Below are 17618 nucleotides of genomic sequence, written 5' to 3'. Positions count from 1 at the left end.
CATAGAGCTGAAGCACAAAAAGGGAGAGAAGCTTAGCCAAGATCAAAAGGTAATGGTTTAGCAAAAATGAATAATGCTTTTACTGGGTTTATTCCAGAATATTGGTTATATTCCTTCCTCAAATTCTAACTTGAAGACAAAAAGTACCAAGATCACAGCACTAGTTTCCATTATTAAGCACAGCTCTATTCTAACAGTGGCTTGTCTGCCCGTCTCCTGCACTTCTGCTAGGGCACCCTACATCAGAGAGGCAGGGCAGCACAGTGAAGAGAAAACAGGGTACACAGGCCCAGGTTCCCACCTCAGCTCTATCACTTCCCAGCTCAGTAACTTTTGGGCAGCCTACCTATTTTTGATTCTTTTTCCTCATCTATAAAATAGAGATGAAGCAACTAGTCAATACTGTCGTGGTAAGGCTTCAATGTGATAATACATGCAAAGTACCCAGTTCATTTCTTTTCGTATATACTTGATGCTCCATAAATAATATTCCTTTTAACTCTAGATTTTTATAACACTGATCATTTGCTAATTGTATGTTATAGATACCATCCTTTCCAGATCATATATTTCTTATGACTATAATCTCTTTTCTTATCTGTAATATTCTCTAACACACGACAGTGGGAATATTTAGCATTAGGTATAAGTATCTTCTGGTCTGTTGTTTGGTTGTTGTTTAGTTGCTAACTCATGTCTGAGTCTGCCACCCCCTGGTCTATAGCCCGCCAGGCTCCTCTGTCCATGGGATTTTCCAGGCAAGAATACTGGAATGGGTGGCCATTTCCTTTGCCAGGGGATCTTCCTCATCTAGGGATCAAACTGAAGTCTCCTGCACTGGCAGGCAGATTCCTTACCACTGAGCCACCAAGGCTCACATATATATATAACTTGGTTTTCTTGCAGCACAGTATTACAGAATAGTTATCAGTATGGGCTCAGTGTCAACACTGCCCATGGTAATGAATTATACTTCAGTTCTGCTGTTGATATTTAATACTGATCAACTTCTGGTAAATTAATTTACCTGTGTTTCAATTTTCTCATTTGTAAAATGGAGATACAGCATTTTTGATTTATAGGGCTGCTGTGAAGATTAAATACATTCAGTGCAGTTCAGTTCCATTGATCAGTTGTGTCTGACTCATTGCGACCCCATGGACCACAGCATGCCAGGCTTCCCTGTCCATCACCAATTCCTGGAACTTACTCAAATTCATGTCCATCGAGTCTGTGAGGTCATCCAACCATTTAATGTATATCCAATCATCTTATGTATATTAAATACATTAAACAGACATAAAGGTATTAGAATAATGCCTGGTCCAAATATGGACTTGAAAAACATTTCCTATTACTTGATAAAAACATAGGCATAACGAACATCATTTTGTATGTATTGTAATAGTATTAAATACCTATCAGAATTTTTTTCCAGTAGTCATGTATGGATGTGAGAGTTGGACTGTGAAGAAAGCTGAGCACCGAAGAATTGATACTTTTGAACTGTGGTGTTGGAGAAGACTCTTGAGAGTCCCTTAGACTGCAAGGAGATACAACCAGTCCATTCTGAAGGAGATCAGCCTTGGGTATTCTTTGGAAGGAATGATGCTAAAGCTGAAACTCCAGTACTTTGGCCACCTCATGCGAAGAGTTGACTCATTGGAAAAGACTCTGATGCTGGGAGGGGTTGGGGGCAGGAGGAGAAGGGGATGACAGAGGATGAGGTGGCGGGATGGCATCACTGACTTGATGGACGTGAGTCTGAGTGAACTCCGGGAGTTGGTGACGGACAGGGAGGCCTGGCGTGCTGCGATTCATGGGGTTGCAAAGAGTTGGACACGACTGAGCAACTGAACTGATCTGATATGATATAAAGTTACTGGGGGGAAGGAGTAGGGTAAATATCATCTTAAGAACAATAGGAATATATATAAAGGGAAAATACTGACAAATATAACACAGAAAGTAAGTGAATAAGAATTAACATAAAGAAGGAATCCAGGCTTTACAGAGGACACCAAACTTGAATGAGTTAATGATGTAATCAAATGGAAAAGAATACAACAAACAAAACTGCCATATTTTAACTGTATTAGGGATAGCATCAGAGAAGACAGAAGATTCATATAGATGACAAAGGAAACACAAGTTATTCAAAAACAGTAAAAGACATGAGCAAAGGTATGAGAGGAATATGGAAGTCCCATTGGGAGACCAGTAAACAGATTTGTTTGCCTGGAACTGAGGTCTCATGTAGAATACCTGATACAGTGCTCTCAATTCCATTCCCCAGAGCTTAGCATGGACACAAGCAGTACTCATTAAATATCTATGTAAAAAAATGAATTCCAACTGCAGTCTGTCTATCATGATAGATTAAGGGACTTCTCTGGAGGTGCAGTGGCTAACACTTTGTGCTCCCAGTGTAGGGGGCCTGGGTTTGATCCCAGGTCAGAGAACTAGATCCTACATGCCGCTACTAAAAAAGATCCCGTGTGCCACAACTAAGACCTAACACAACCAAATAAATAAAATAAATATTTTTAAAAGATAAATAAGATTAAGCAGTGCTTTCCAATAAGTATACCAAGGCATACTGGTGTGTCCAAATTAGGTAACTACTGTACTGAGAGGGTGATTCAGCCTTTAGAATAAAACCTTCCAGTCCTAAGATGGCTTGCTTCCTATCCTAGTATACCATATTAATATCATCATTTTCTAAGTGTAGTATGCCATAAAAAAGTTGGGAAACATTGAGTTTAAAACTTGTCTATGAGGATGTATGCAATGGGATGAAGATGAAGATTAAATTCAAGAGGGTATACTGGTGCTAGTGGTAAAGAATCTGCCTGCCAATGGAGGAGACACAAGAGATGCAGGTTTGATCTCTGGGTTGGGAAGATCCCCTGGAGGAGGGTGTGGCAACCCACTCCAGTATTCTGGCCTGGAAAATCCAATGGACAGAGGAGCCTTGTGGGCTACCATCTGTAGTGTCACAGAGAGTCGGACATGACTGAAGTGACTTAGCACACGTGCATACATACTATACAATAGTCATTGTCTGGTTTGATGGTTCTGTGGAAGATCAAGAGAGAAAGACAAGGAGAAGAAGGAGTCATTCAAAACTGCTCTAGTAGCCAAGGCACCAAACATATAGGCCTAAATAAGAGTAGCTACAAAATACATGAATTCAAAACAGATTATGAAAGAATAAGTTGCTTAGAAGTAAGTTTAGTTCAGTTCAGTAAACACTGCTGCCTGTTAAATATCAGCCATTTGTCAGGGACTAGGGATTTAAACTGAAGAAATAACTCCAGTCATTAGGGATTTATTTTTAGTTGTAGAAACAGAATTGCAGGTTTTCCTTAATACATTCTATTTCACATTAGCTCTAAGGAGAAAGGAAATATTACAAGGTATTACATATTGCACTATAAATCAAAGGTTGCTTTTGTTCAGTCGCCAAGTTGTGTCCAACTCTTTGCCATCCATGGACCACAGCACACCAAGTTTCCTTGTTCTTCACTATCTCCCAGAGTTTGCTCAAACTCATGTCCTTTGAGTCAGCGATGCCACTCAACTATTTCATCTTCTGCATCCTTCTTTTCCTCTTGCCTTCAACCTTTCCCTCCTGCCTTCAACCTTTCCCAGCATCAGGGTTTTTCTCAATGAGTCAACTCTTTGCACCGGGTGGCCAAAGTATTGGAGCTTCAGCATCAGTATCAGTCTGTTCAATGAATATTCAGGGTTGATTTCCTTTAGGATGGACTGGTTGGATCTCCTTACTGTTTAAGGGACTCTCGAGATTTTTCTCCAGCACCATAGTTTGAAAGTATCAATTCTTCGGCGCTCAGCCTTCTTTATAGTCCAACAGTCACATCTGTACATGACTACTAGAAAAACCATAGTTTTGACTATATGGACCTTTGTTGGGAAAGTAATGTCTCTGCTTTTTAATATGCTGTCTAGGTTTGTCATAGCTTTTCTTTCAAGGATCAATCATCTTTTAATTTCATGGTTGTGGTTTTAACTTACTTATTAAAGTTTCCAAAAGTAAGCCTTTTTCAGTTAAAAGGTTCAGGTACCAGGAGTCAGAGGGCTATAAACAGAATCCTGTGGAACGGTCACATAAATCCAATGGCTGTAACAATCATTCTTAATATATTTGTACCCAATCAAGTGTTAGAATGCATGCTATTGACAAATATCTTCTAGCCTTTATGAGACGATAATACCAGCAATCATTTATTAGGGGATCGCTATTTATCAACATTGTGCCATTTTACATATATTATCTCATTTATTCTCCAAATATCCCAAAGGGTAGATATTATTATTCCCACTTTGTTCATAAAAATCAAAGCTTAGAATATTGTCACCTGTCCAAGGTTATCCAGCTAGTAAAATGGCAGAGCCAGAATAACCCAGGCCCATACTCTCAAGTCCATGTTCTTATTAAATGCATTTTGATAAATAAGTCATTCAAGAAAGGGCTTTGAGGAGGACACCTGAGATATAAAGGAAGAGCTACTGAGGCAAACATGGGCAAGGCCCACCCACGCAGTATTCTAGGAGACAGTGTGCTTGCCCAAGGCTTACTGACTAGATTCATATTATAAGAAATCTAGAGGTCTGTGTTTTAGGTTTTCATTGCTGCTATAATCAAATAATTTAGTGGCTTAAAACAACACAAATTCATTACAGTACAGTTTTATAGGTGAGAAAGCTGACATGATTCTCACTGGTCTACGATGAGAGTCAGCAGGGCTCTATTCCCTTCTGAAAATTCTAGAGGAGAATCTACTTCCTTGCCTCTTTGAGCTGCTAGAGGCCACCAGCAATCCATGGCTATGGCCTCTGGTCACCATCTTCAAAGCCAGCAATGGTGGGTTGAGCTCTCCTCTGACTGCCATTTCTATTGTTCTTCCATTATCCCATCACCCTTTCACCACAAAAGAGTTCTCCAATTATAAGAGAACAGGTGATTAGATTGGACACACCTATATAAACCATCATAATCTTCCCATCTTATATACTTTAACTTAATCACATCTACAAAGTCCCCTTTGCTGTGTAAGGTTAACAGGTTCCAGGGATTAGGACAGGTATCTATGGGGATTGGTAGGGAGCATTATTCTCAGTATGATTAAGAGAATAGTGTCACTCAAAGTTTAAACCATGTAACTAGCCTCCTTATTCTAGTTTCCCAAGTGTGAGGCAACTTACTGACAACACTTTAGCTTGCCCTTAAAACCTACTTATAGGAGAATGTGCTGTTTGCTGGGGGTGGAGTGGGGGAGGTGGGTACGATGTCCTATGCCCTGAGCATATACATTTTATATTATATTGACTCATTTTTTTCTGAGTCACACATTAGTATCTTTTGAGTGCTGTCAGAATGAGCCAGAACATTTTGGCCAGGAACTGTAGGATTTTGACAAAATCAATATTCTGAATCTTTAAGTTAAGGATCAGAGTTGGGGTATATTTAACAGGTCTATATCTATGATAAAAACAACCATTTGAAAACCATGTTTAAGAAACTATATCTATGAATGCAGTTATATGCCACCTTCTTTGGGCTTCCTGGTGGCTCAAATGGTAAAGCAGCTGCCTCCAATGCAGGCAATGCAATGCAACCGGGTTGATTCCTGGGTCGGGAAGATCCCCTGGAGAAGGGAATGGCAACTTACTCCAGTATTCTTTCCTGGAGAATTCCATGGACAGAGGAGCCTGGCGGGCTCCATGGGGTCACACAGAGTTGGACATGGCTGAATGACTAACATTTTCACTTTTTGATTTACAAAACTTAATTCAAAAAAAGATAATTGTGCTTTTCTGATTGTACCAGTGTAATCAATCAATTGGCTTGAAGTAGAATGTCCTTGGAAGGCAGGAGGGAGTTTCAAATCAACAACTTTTAAAACTTGGATCGCAAAGATAAGTGGTTGCCTAGAGCTGGGAGACTGAGGGAGAATAGGGAGACACTGCTAATGAGTATGGGGTTTTGTTTTGGGAAAATAAAATGTTCTAAAATTGGTTGTGGTGATGGCTGCATAACTCTGTGAATAACAAAAAAATCATTGCACTCTATATTTTAAGTGAATGAATTTTATGATATTGAATTATATCTCAAAAAAGTTGTTAAAAATGGGTCACAAGGAGAAGGCAGTGAAAGGAAGATCCGATTAAATACTAGAATGAAATGCGGGGGAGTGTCTTACGCAATTTATGATCTTAATGAAAAATCTTCCTTAGCATCTGCTACTTTCCTCATTCTGTTCTCTACTCTAGCTTTTTAAAGATTCTGCTCTTGGAAAAGTCACAACTTTCCACCTCTTTCCTTTTTTGTTTTTTAGTTTACTAATCAATTAATATACACCAACATACACAGCAAACTCATTCCAAAAATTATAAACAATATAGAATGTGATTCCAATGTTAATTCCCACTGCTAATGTATGGATGTGACAGTTGGACCATAAAGAAGGCTGAATGTTAAGGAATTGATGCTTTTAAGCTGTGGTGTTGAAGACTCTTGAGAGTCCCTTGGAATGCAAGGAGATCAAACCAATAAATCCTGAAGGAAATCAATCCTGAATATTCATTAGAAGGACTGATGCTGAAGCTAAAGCTCCAATACTTTGGCTACCTGATGTGAAGAACCAATTCACTAGATGCTGGGAAAGATTGAAGGCAGGAGGAGAAGGGGACAACAGAGGATGAGATGGTTGGATGGCACCACTGACTCAATGGACCTGAGTCTAAGCAAGCTCTGGGAGATGATGAAGGACAGGGAAGCCTGGTGTGCTGCAGTCCATGGGGTCATAAAGAGTCAGACACGACTGAGCGACTGAACAAAAACAAAGTATGAATAAAGGAATGTTCCCATCATGATCCTCTTTTAGATGCTCATGTTTTATTATCCTTGTTCTGTGTTGTGTGCTGATTCTCCATATTCCCTAAATCATTCCACATGCCACAATAGGCCTGTGCAAGATTCACGTGTCCTTGTATCACAATTCTCATATTAAATTCAAAGAATTATTGCTCTGTTTTACAGTTGTTATTACAGTGCCTAATAGTGACTCCACTGATGTGTACAAAGTTACTGAATGAGCACTCTGCATTTCTTTTTATCTTCATTCTCTTTCTCAAGAGCAATGATACCCCCCTTATCCAAACACCACAGCAGAGGAAAAACTGCTTGTCAGAGGTCACTAGTAAGTTATGCTTAAAAATGGAAGGTCAGGCAAGGTTTTTCATGAAGCTTTCTTATAGTTGATATGAAAATAATCAACTACTTTTCAAATAATCACTTTGAACAAGTGATGAAGCCATTTCAAAGAAAAAAAACCTTCCTGAAACTGACACATTAAATTTATAGTTTATTTAAATTAATAAAATACCATTACCCAAACCATAAAAAGGGGTTCCTTCAACCATGAGATGAAATACTTGCCTCGTATGAGCTTAGATGAAATGATTGTTACTTTTCTATATGAACATTATAAGAGATCAGCCTCCATTTTCTGACTATCAAAAGAACTGAAGATGCAAACCTTGAGTGTAACTGCGCTTATATATACTGGGTTATCCATAAATCACCAGTCTATCACATTCTGTCATATGACTCCATGAAATTCAATTTATTCCCACATCATAGTATACCTAGTTGATATGCAGAAGGAACTTATGCTCTAAGAAGTGAAGATCAATATGTACAATTCACACTATTACTCTTTTAAATATGAACAACTGACCTTGTAGAACTAAAATACCAAAAATTCAGTTCCTGATATAAACCCACTACCTTTGTCAAATAGTTTATATTATTCATTTTTACAGGTTTCTGCAAAAAATAAATATTATAGTTGAAACTGAATACCACTGAATATTGTTAAAAAATACCTTCAGTTCAGTTGCTCCGTCATGTCCAACTCTTTGTGCCCCCATGGACTGCAGCACGTCAGGCCTCCCTGTCCATCACCAACTCCCGGAGTTTACTCAAACTCATGTTCACTGAGTTGGTGATGCCATCCAACCATCTCATCCTCTGTCATCCCCCTCTCCTCTCTCCTTCAATCTTTCCCAGCATCAGGGTCTTTTCCAATGAGTCAGTTCATGACATCAGGTGGTCAAAGTATTGGAGTTTCAGCTTCAGCATCAGTCCTTCTAAATGAATATTCAGGACCGATTTCCTTTAGGATGGACTGGTTGGATCTCCTTGCAGTCCAAGGGACTCTCAAGAGTCTTCTCCAACACCACAGCTCAAAAGCATCAATTCTTCGGCACTCAGCTCTCCTTATAGTCCAACTCTCACATCCATACATGACTACTGGAAAAACCATAGCCTTGACTAGATGGACCTTGTTGACAAAGCAATGTCTCTGCTTTTTAATATGCTGTCTAGGTTGGTCATGACTTTTCTTCCAAGGAGTAAGCGTCTTTTAATTTCATAGCTGCAATCACCATCTTCAGTGATTTTGGAGCCCCAAAAAATAAAGTCAGCCACTGTTTCCACTGTTTCCCCATCTATTTGCCATAAAGTGATGGGACCGGATGCCATGATCTTAGTTTTCTGAATGTTAAGCTTTAAGATAAACAATTTATAACACATTTATAAGTTGGTCAAGATAGTGTTTTAATATACACAGAAATTCATGTTTATGTTCTGAGAATCCTTTTACATGATCAAAGGCTGAATTTTCCAAGCAGGCAGATGTAGCTCATTAGATTTGCCATGGACTGTGAAAACCACTTGCCAATAGCATCAAAAGACTATTATTCATTTTAATCTCTCAAAGAGGACAGATATTTCTTTGACAAACATTAGTGAAAAAGCTAAGTTTGGGGTTTAGTGACTGGAATAACTCAGCACAAGGAAATAACAGTGCAACTAAAGCCAAATGGAGACAGACTGATGTTCTAGCTTTTCACCTTCAGAGACCAGAGCTTCCACCTAGATTTCAAGGAAAAAAAAAAAGAAAACAAAACCAAAACACCCGTTCCCCACAAACCCACATAGCAATAACAGTGCACTTGCTGCACGCATAATGATCTTACCATCTGACCTGACAGAACTGTCAGTCTGAATGGCAAATTCTCTGCATATGATTGAGTTTTGTAATCTCAACAGCTCAAAATAGAGAACTTAAGGGGCCAATCAAATCAGTTTTGACTGTCAATCACTGTCCAAGCAATGTAGTTAATCAGAAAAGTCAGATGACATTCAGAAATTGTCTAAATCCTTGTTCAGCAATCATAAAGACAACTAAGAAAACTCTAGACATTTAAAATTCTGTAGATTTAAACTGAATACTGACATAGCTAGTATATCAAAGATGAAAATGTAACTATCTGGATAATTTGTGCAAATTAAGTAGTCTTGCTCTTCAGGCAGTTTTAAATCTTAATAACTAAATATTCAACTAAAAGTTTAGCTGAGTAAATAAAACCTGATGTTAGGTTTAGAAGTTATCGCTAACAGGGGTTCCAGGGTGCAGCTGTTCCATTACTTGATCAAGGTGCTAAGTTACATAGGTATCATCAGATTATAAAAATTTACTGAACTATACACTTACAATATATGAATCTTTGTGATCAAAGAAACACCACATCCTCTAGTCAATTGCCCCATGAATTTAGTCTCTGAGAATTTGGTATCAAATTCCCATCTTATCTAGATGCTCCCTGCTTTATACTTACTTGTTTTTTAGCTTTTCAAGCTAAACAGTTTAAGGATAAACTCAAGTTAGATATATTACACCAACAGAACATATTTCATTACATTTGGGCCAATTATCTTTTAACTTATAACAATGAAAATGATTTCTATTCTAAAGACTTGGGAAGGTATTTTTTTAAATAGTCTTGATAATCATGATACTTTATTCCTGAGAATATCTACCAAACCACAATTCATGCATATTACTCTTTAACAGTCACAAAGTAGTTTGTGAAAAATATATACAAGATTGAGTACAATACTTCAGTAATAGAGGGCACTCAAAATATTTGATATCAATGACAGAGGTAGATCAAGAGATATACTAAGACACTGTCAAAAGTATTTAAGGAATATCATGATGGGAAAAAGAATGAAACCCAGGTATGAGTTTCAATTATGCAAAATACTAGTCTTAAAGTTAATTCCTTAAAATCCTATATTAGCTTATTATTTTTCTAAGGTAGAATCATTGCTCAAGTTGGTTTAGTCCACTGTATGCACAACTTGGAACCATAAAGGGATCCTTTCCCTTTTATGAGGCAAGTGTTATACAAATGTGGGATGAATGGGGCAAAAGAGAAAAAAGTATGCTTTTAATATAAAAAATTAACATGTACAATTTTATACATATCACAAGAATCTCAAAATTATGATAGTATATGCTGCTGCTGCTAAGTCGCTTCAGTCGTGTCTGACTCTGTGCGACCCCATAGACGGCAGCCCACCAGGCTTCGCCGTCCCTGGGATTCTCCAGGCAAGAACACTGGAGTGGGTTGCCATTTCCTCCTCCAATGCATGAAAGTGAAAAGTGAAAGTGAAGTCGCTCAGTCCTGTCTGACTCTCAGCGACCCCATGGACTGCAGCCTTTCAGGCTCCTAGTATATGAGGCAAAGATAAATAGTAACTGGCTACATTTCTTCAAAAAAAAAAATTAACAGTTACATCCTGTGTTTGTTCTAGAAGCTAAATAATCCAAGAAGGCTAATCCGAAATCAGACTGTCGAAAAGGCACAGAAAGTAATCTTATTGGTTGATATTTGTTTCTGTTAGTAATACAGCAACAATTTTAAATCAAATTCAATGAAAGGAGCACTTTTCTTCCAAAAAGAAAATTTACATTACCCACTATAGCTTAAAATTAATCAATGGGTCAAAATTCTGAGAAAGAAAAGTGGTTAAAGTTGGTCTTAACCTTTGGTTAAAATAAATTTTTAAATACCTGTCTAATATTAATGGCTGTGCAACACTCAGGTTTTCCACATGAGTAATACTTTTTAAAACGTAATTTTAGCAAATTGGCAGCATAGAGTAATAAGTCCAAAGTTCATCTCACTTCCTCCATAATATTAACCAGGGTTTCAATGGAATACTCTGCTTAGATTTAGATTAGCAGCCCAATGTTTTCACATAACCAAAAGCTGAATTAAATATTAGTTGGGTCATATGACGATGCCATTGCTGTATCTCAAAAATAGCCAAATCTTGGCAATTTCATGTGTTTTAACCTAATATGAGTGTTTTAGACAGTTCAAACTTCAGAAAACAGCAAATACACACAAAAAATTGTTTACATGATGTGAAAATACATGTAAAAAATGTTTCCAAAGGAAACAATTAAATGCAAGGTATAAAGAGAAATAAAGATAGTGGGCTTTATGAGAAGGGGAAAAAAATCAGGTAGTTCAACAGGTTACTGAAATCCTGGTAGTGATCGATAAATTGACTTCTGCTTCACCTTTTATGAAGAGGCTGTACTTAGCAAATCACTGTGTAAGCTGCCTCAATAACAGGACTCCTGCTATCAAGTTTATGTGAAATGATTCCAACAAAGAAATTAATTTCTTCATGACAAGAAAAGGTTATCCGAAAAGGGGAAAACACAGGAGACTGAGCTTTCTGCTAATAAAACGGACAAATATCAGTTTAGGCACTGAATTCAAAGCTGTTTTATGCTCTGCAAAATCTGAATTCCTTGTAGCTCATCTACTACATTGCTTTAGAGACATACACACACATATACATACATGCATATATAGATACATACTTGCCTGTTACCTTTTTTTTCAAGTTTCCTAGTTTTAGCACTGAAATTTTCATGATCTAGAAACTCAAGCCTAGGCAAACTGGGAAGATTAGTTACCCTAATGTACAGCTCCCAATCCATGCACCTTGCATGTATGTGCTTATGTGTATAACCCCCATACACCCACCATCCCAAGCCCCCCAAAATGGTTTCCTATAACTTACAATGAATTTATTATCTCTTTAGAAAATAAATTGGTGTTATAAAAATAATCTAAAAGCTGTTACTTGTTTTGTGACTATATTAATAAAATATGTAACCAGCAGTGATCAAATCTGAGAACTTAGAAACAGCCATTCATCACAAGCCATCAGACCTACTCTTTCCTAAAAAGTTTCATGTTTCATTCATATGTTGATAAGCATAAACTTCTTACAATTATGCTCCGTTTTATAACTATGAGGAAAAACTCAGGCATTCTATAGGTTCAAATCTCAGCTTCACCACTTACCAACAATGTAGCTTTAAGAGAAATTACTTGACCCATCAATTCTCTACTTTCTATTATAGGGTTTTCATGATTATTAAATGATGCTGCTGCTGCTGCTAAGTCACTTCAGTCGTGTCCGACTCTGTGCAACCCCATAGAAGGCAGCCCACCAGGCTCCCCCGTCCCTGGGATTCTCCAGGCAAGAACACTGGAGTGGGTTGCCATTTCCTTCTCCAATGCATGAAAGTGAAAGTGAAGTCACTCAGTCGTGTCTGACTCTTCGAGACTCCATGGACTGCAGCCTACCAGGCTCCTCTGTCCATGGGATTTTCCAGGCACGAGTACTGGAGTGGGGTGCCACTGCCTTCTCCTATTAAATGATGCAATATATATAAAATGCTTAGCATAAAATTAATTCCCAATAAAAGTTACTTATTACTATCATTGCTATCAGTATATTGTACGGGTAAGAACTTGCAAGTGCACTGAAGGAGGCAGTCACCCATTCCTGTCTTCTTTGATGGAAACATTTTCTATTAAAAACAATTTATTTCCTTTTATAATATTAAGATTTTCAGAATTATTCTTTCTGAATGTAAAAACTAAGAGAATTCTCAATAGTTTACAAGGTTGTCCTTATAATAAGATTAATTACTTCTTTACATGGAACTTCTTTCAATTACTGAGTTTCAACATTGGATATAATAGTAAAAGAAGAGAATAAAAATCAAAGCTCCTTGCTCTCTAACTTTAATAAAGTATAATATTTAATGGGCTAAAATACAGGTGGTAAAGTTCTACCTGTACTAAAAAGAACAAGTAGAAACATTAAATCAAAATAGAATCAAATTATATTTTAGAGTTTGAGGAAATCTTTAAAATCATCTAATCCAATGCCCTCATTTTATAAGACCCAGAAAAGGTGATTTGTCCCATGTTATATGGCCAGAATTAGAAATAATACAAGAATTCAAATCTCCTGACACCTACTGCAATTATCTGTTAATATGCTTCTCTCCAAATCACAAGTGAAAATCATAAGACAAATTCCTTTTCCAAAATTTCTAATAAAAATTATCTTCGAATACACAAAGATAATTATGGGGGAGTGTGATGAGAAAGAGGAAGGAAAAATAACTAGTATTGGGTTGGCCAAGAAGTGCCTTTGGTTTTTTTAGGTAAAAATAAGAGACACATTTTTTGTTTTCACCAAGAACTTTATTGAACAACGTATTCACCGTTTTGTTCTACTACTTTCTACCATTATCAAGGCAACTTAATAATTCCATCTTCCCAAAACCTTTTTATCTTTTTGAGCAAAGGACTATTCCAGGTGCCTTTTACAATCTTCCAGGAAACTGAAATTCTTCCACTAAGAGACTTCTGTAAAGATAGAAATAAAAAGAAATCCAAAGGTGTGATTTCTGGTGAATATAGCAGATGAATCAGAAGTTCCTAGCCAAGTAACAGTTTTGCTTGGTCATCAAAGAAACATGCAGTCTTGCATTATCCTGATGGAACATGTGTTTTCTTTTGACTAATTTCAAATGCTTTTTGTCACGTGCCGCTTTCATTTGATCTAACTGGGAGCACTACTTGTTGGAATCAATTGTTTGGTTTTCCAGAAGGAGCTCATAATAGAGGACTCGCTTTCAATTCTACTGTAGATACAACATCACCTTTTTTGGATGAAGATTGGACTTCGATGTGGTTGGTGGTAGTTCATTTTGCTTGTCCCATGATCTCTTCAGTTCCACATTATTGTACAGTATTTACCTTCCATTACCCATCACAGTTTGTTTTAAAAATGGAGCATTTTCATTAAGTTTAAGTGGAGAATTGCATGCAGAAATGAGACCAAGAAAGTAAGAAGGTCTTTTCACTTAACTTATGTGAAAGCCAAACATCAAAGTGAATAACATAACCAAGCTGGTACAAAAGATTTTCAATGTCTGATTTGGATATTCTGAGTATATTTTGAGAGCTATCTCCTCCGTAGTGTAACATTGACTGTTTTCAATTAATATTCGAGTTGACTGCTATCAACTTCAACTGGTCTATCTGACAGTGGAACATTGTCCAGCGAGAAATCTCCAGCATGAAACTTTGCCACTTCTGACATGTTCGACCAGTCACAGCACCTTCTCCATACACTGAACAAATCTTTTTTTGTGCATTTCAGTTGTGTTTTTATCTTTCTTGAAATAATAAAGCAAATATGCCAAAAAAATTTTTTTCTTCTACCTTCAATATTAAAACAGCTATACAAAATTCACCAGTTTTGTGAAGTTTTTTTTTAAATGAACACTGATATGACAGCTGTCACAATACAATCTAACAAAATTGTTTTACATGAAGTTAAAGACAACTAAGCACTACTAGAGTTATCTTACAGAAAAGCCAAAGAAACATTTTGGCCAACCCAATACTATGTCATAGAATATACTTTGAAGTCTAACAGAGAGCCACCTCTGTCATTTCTCCCTTCTGCAACAACAGCCAAAGTACTTACTCTATCTGATCTTCAGGTTCCTCATTTGTAAAGTGGGAATAATATCACCTAGAACAAATAACATATAAAAATGGTTAGAACAGTACAAGTTGGGAGTCACACTACCAAACTCAGAATTTTAAAACCACAACCTACTTGTTTGACCAAATTATATAACCTTTTTGAGCCACATAAAGTACTTTAGCACAGAATATGACACATAAAAATTGCAACAAGTTTTAATTTTATCAATACTGTATATAACTCACCAGGCACTTAGTGGGCAGTGAATAATAAAAATAACTACCACCACCAAAACACCTGCTTTTAAAAGTAAAATAGATGACAAAGGTAACATGCTTTATAATATTCAATATCATCTATCTTAAAATATGCCTACATATATAAAGTTCATTAGACTGGGATTAAATGTCAATTTTTATAAGTACATTAAGCAAGAGAGTTCCAGAAAAACATCTACTTCTGCTTTACTGACTATGCCAAAGCCTTTGACTGTGTGGATCACAACAAACTGTGGAAAATTCTGAAAGAGATGGGAATACCAGAACACCTGAACTGCCTCCTGAGAAATCTGTATGCAGGTCAAGAAGCAACAGTTAGAACTGGACATGGAACAACAGACTGGTTCCAACTCAGGAAAGGAGTATGTCAAGGCTGTATATGGTCACCCTACATTTAACTTATATGCAGGGTACATCATGTGAAATGCCAGGCTGGATGAAGCACAAGCTGGAATCAAGATTGCCAGGAGAAATATCAATAACCTCAGATATGCAGAGGACACCACCCTTATGGCAGAAAGTGAAGAGGAACTAAAAAGCCTCTTGATGAAAGTGAAAGAGGAGAGTGAAAAAGTTGGCTTAAAGCTCAACATTCACTTCATGGCAAATAGATGGGGAAACAATGGAAACAGTGACAGACTTTATTTTTTTGGGCTCCCAAATCACTGCAGATGCTGACTGCAGCCATGAAATTAAAAGACACTTGCTCCTTGGAAGAAAAGCTATGACCAACCTAGACAGCATATTAAAAAGCAGAGACATTACTTTGTCAACAAAGGTCTATATAGTCAAAGCTATGGTTTTTTTCAGTAGACATGTATGGATGTGAGAGCTGGGCTATAAAGAAAGCTGAGTGCCGAAGAACTGATGCTTTTGAACTGTGGTGCTGCAGTCCCTTGGACTGCAAGGAGATCCAACCAGTCCATCCTAAAGGAAATCAGTCCTGAATATTCATTGGAAGGACTGATGCTAAAGCTGAAGCTCCAATACTTTGGCTACCTGATCCGAAAAACTGACTCATTAGAAAAGACCCTGATGCTGCACAGACTGAAGGCCGGAGAAGGGAATGGCAGAGGATGAGATGGTTGGATGATATCACCAACTTGATGCACATGAGTTTGAGTAAGCTCCAAGAATTGATGATGGACAGGGAAGCCTGGAGTGCTGCAGTCCATGGGGTCACAAAGAGTTGGACGCGACTGAGTGACTGAACTGACTGACTGATATTATAAGTATCAAGTAAATAATTCTATAGTGACATATTTAAGAAAATCTGTGGCTTTCAGAGTATTAAAATTTAAACTTCTCAGTTCACAAGTCAGAAAACACGACATAAAGTCAGAAGTTAGGTAAGAGCAGAAGTATTACAAACAATGAAATAAAGATAAAATTATAGCATCAGTACATTTGAAAATCTGTAGTAGACTGCATATAGAAGAAACCATATGTTTATTATGACATGGTTTTCATAAATTCCTAATCAAAAATATAATAAAAGGAAAAGAAACAGTAGAAAAATACATTCAACATATCACCATTTAAGAGAACCAATTCCCTGGTGATTAGAAAAGATCTATCTCTGAACTGGGTGGAAAGGCATGATTCCTAAATCCAAAGGGAAATTAAAACCACAAAGTTTAAACAAAACAGCATGAAAAAAAAAATCAATACCTTACAAAATAAAAAGGAATCATTTAGTTTTCAGCTTTCTCTTTACAAAAATTCTATTTTTATATCTGATACATTGGTTTAAGATACTATCATGTGTTCAAGCTCCAGTTGTAGGAAAATACCTGTTTATCTCTGCTACTTTTAAAGGTAAATAGGAGATTTTGTATTTAAGTTACAATGTGGAATACTTCAGAGTAACCTCATGCCAAAATGGCACATTTCTGAGGGATGCAAAGGTATTCAATAAAAAGCTTTTAAAGGCATATTTTTAAACTTGCAGCAGGAAAGCTTTTCTGTGTCAAGACAGTAATTCTTTTAACAGCATTGATCAAAATGTCATTCTTTTATGAGTGTACAATACCTTTTAATGGCATACAACAAGCCATTAGGGTTATACACCTCTGTACAGCAGACAGCTTACTGGAAAAAAGGGAACACTGGCCAAGATACAGTCAGTAGGTTTTACGCTTCTAACAGGCAACCTTTTCCCCCCTAGCTGCTTCATTGTGAAATCCACAACTGAAATTATCCAAAGATTAAGTGTAAGCTCTCTTCACTTCCGTAATTTGGAAGCATTTTCACAGAGGCATAAACTGCAAGGTCTAAACTGTATCTCTGTAGATACCATGAGATGGCCTTGAAAACTGCCTCTCACCAAGGGCCAGTGAGAAATTATTCATGAAGATTAGAAAAGAATGATGGTTTTATTTACTTTGCTACTTTCTGGGGAAAGAAGAAAGTGAATTTAAAAAGTGTTATGAGATAATTACTTTTCATATTTATTTATAAAGCCAAATAGTAAAGGAACATTAAAGTTACATAATATTTTACCATAAAATATCTATCTTCATCAACTAATGTTGATTAGGTAATTTTTCGTAAAGGAAACCTATTTAAAAATCATCTTA

The 17618-nt window shown here is 37.0% G+C and overlaps 1 long non-coding RNA gene across 2 annotated transcripts in view; it reads right to left on the bottom strand.

The window, feature by feature from the left end:
* Window positions 1–17618, bottom strand: part of LOC101903067 (uncharacterized) — a 212181-nt gene that overhangs the window by 185594 nt on the left and 8969 nt on the right. For both annotated transcript variants that reach the window (XR_009491358.1, XR_009491357.1), the window contains exon 2: window positions 14759–14806. This is a non-coding gene — a long non-coding RNA (uncharacterized lncRNA). The remainder of the gene's footprint in view (window positions 1–14758; window positions 14807–17618) is intronic.

Source organism: Bos taurus, chromosome 18 (genome assembly GCF_002263795.3).
Source record: "Bos taurus isolate L1 Dominette 01449 registration number 42190680 breed Hereford chromosome 18, ARS-UCD2.0, whole genome shotgun sequence".
Classification (NCBI taxonomy): Eukaryota; Metazoa; Chordata; class Mammalia; order Artiodactyla; family Bovidae; genus Bos; species Bos taurus.
Note: the sequence above shows the minus strand (reverse complement) of the source record. Positions and strands in the feature narration are given on the sequence as shown.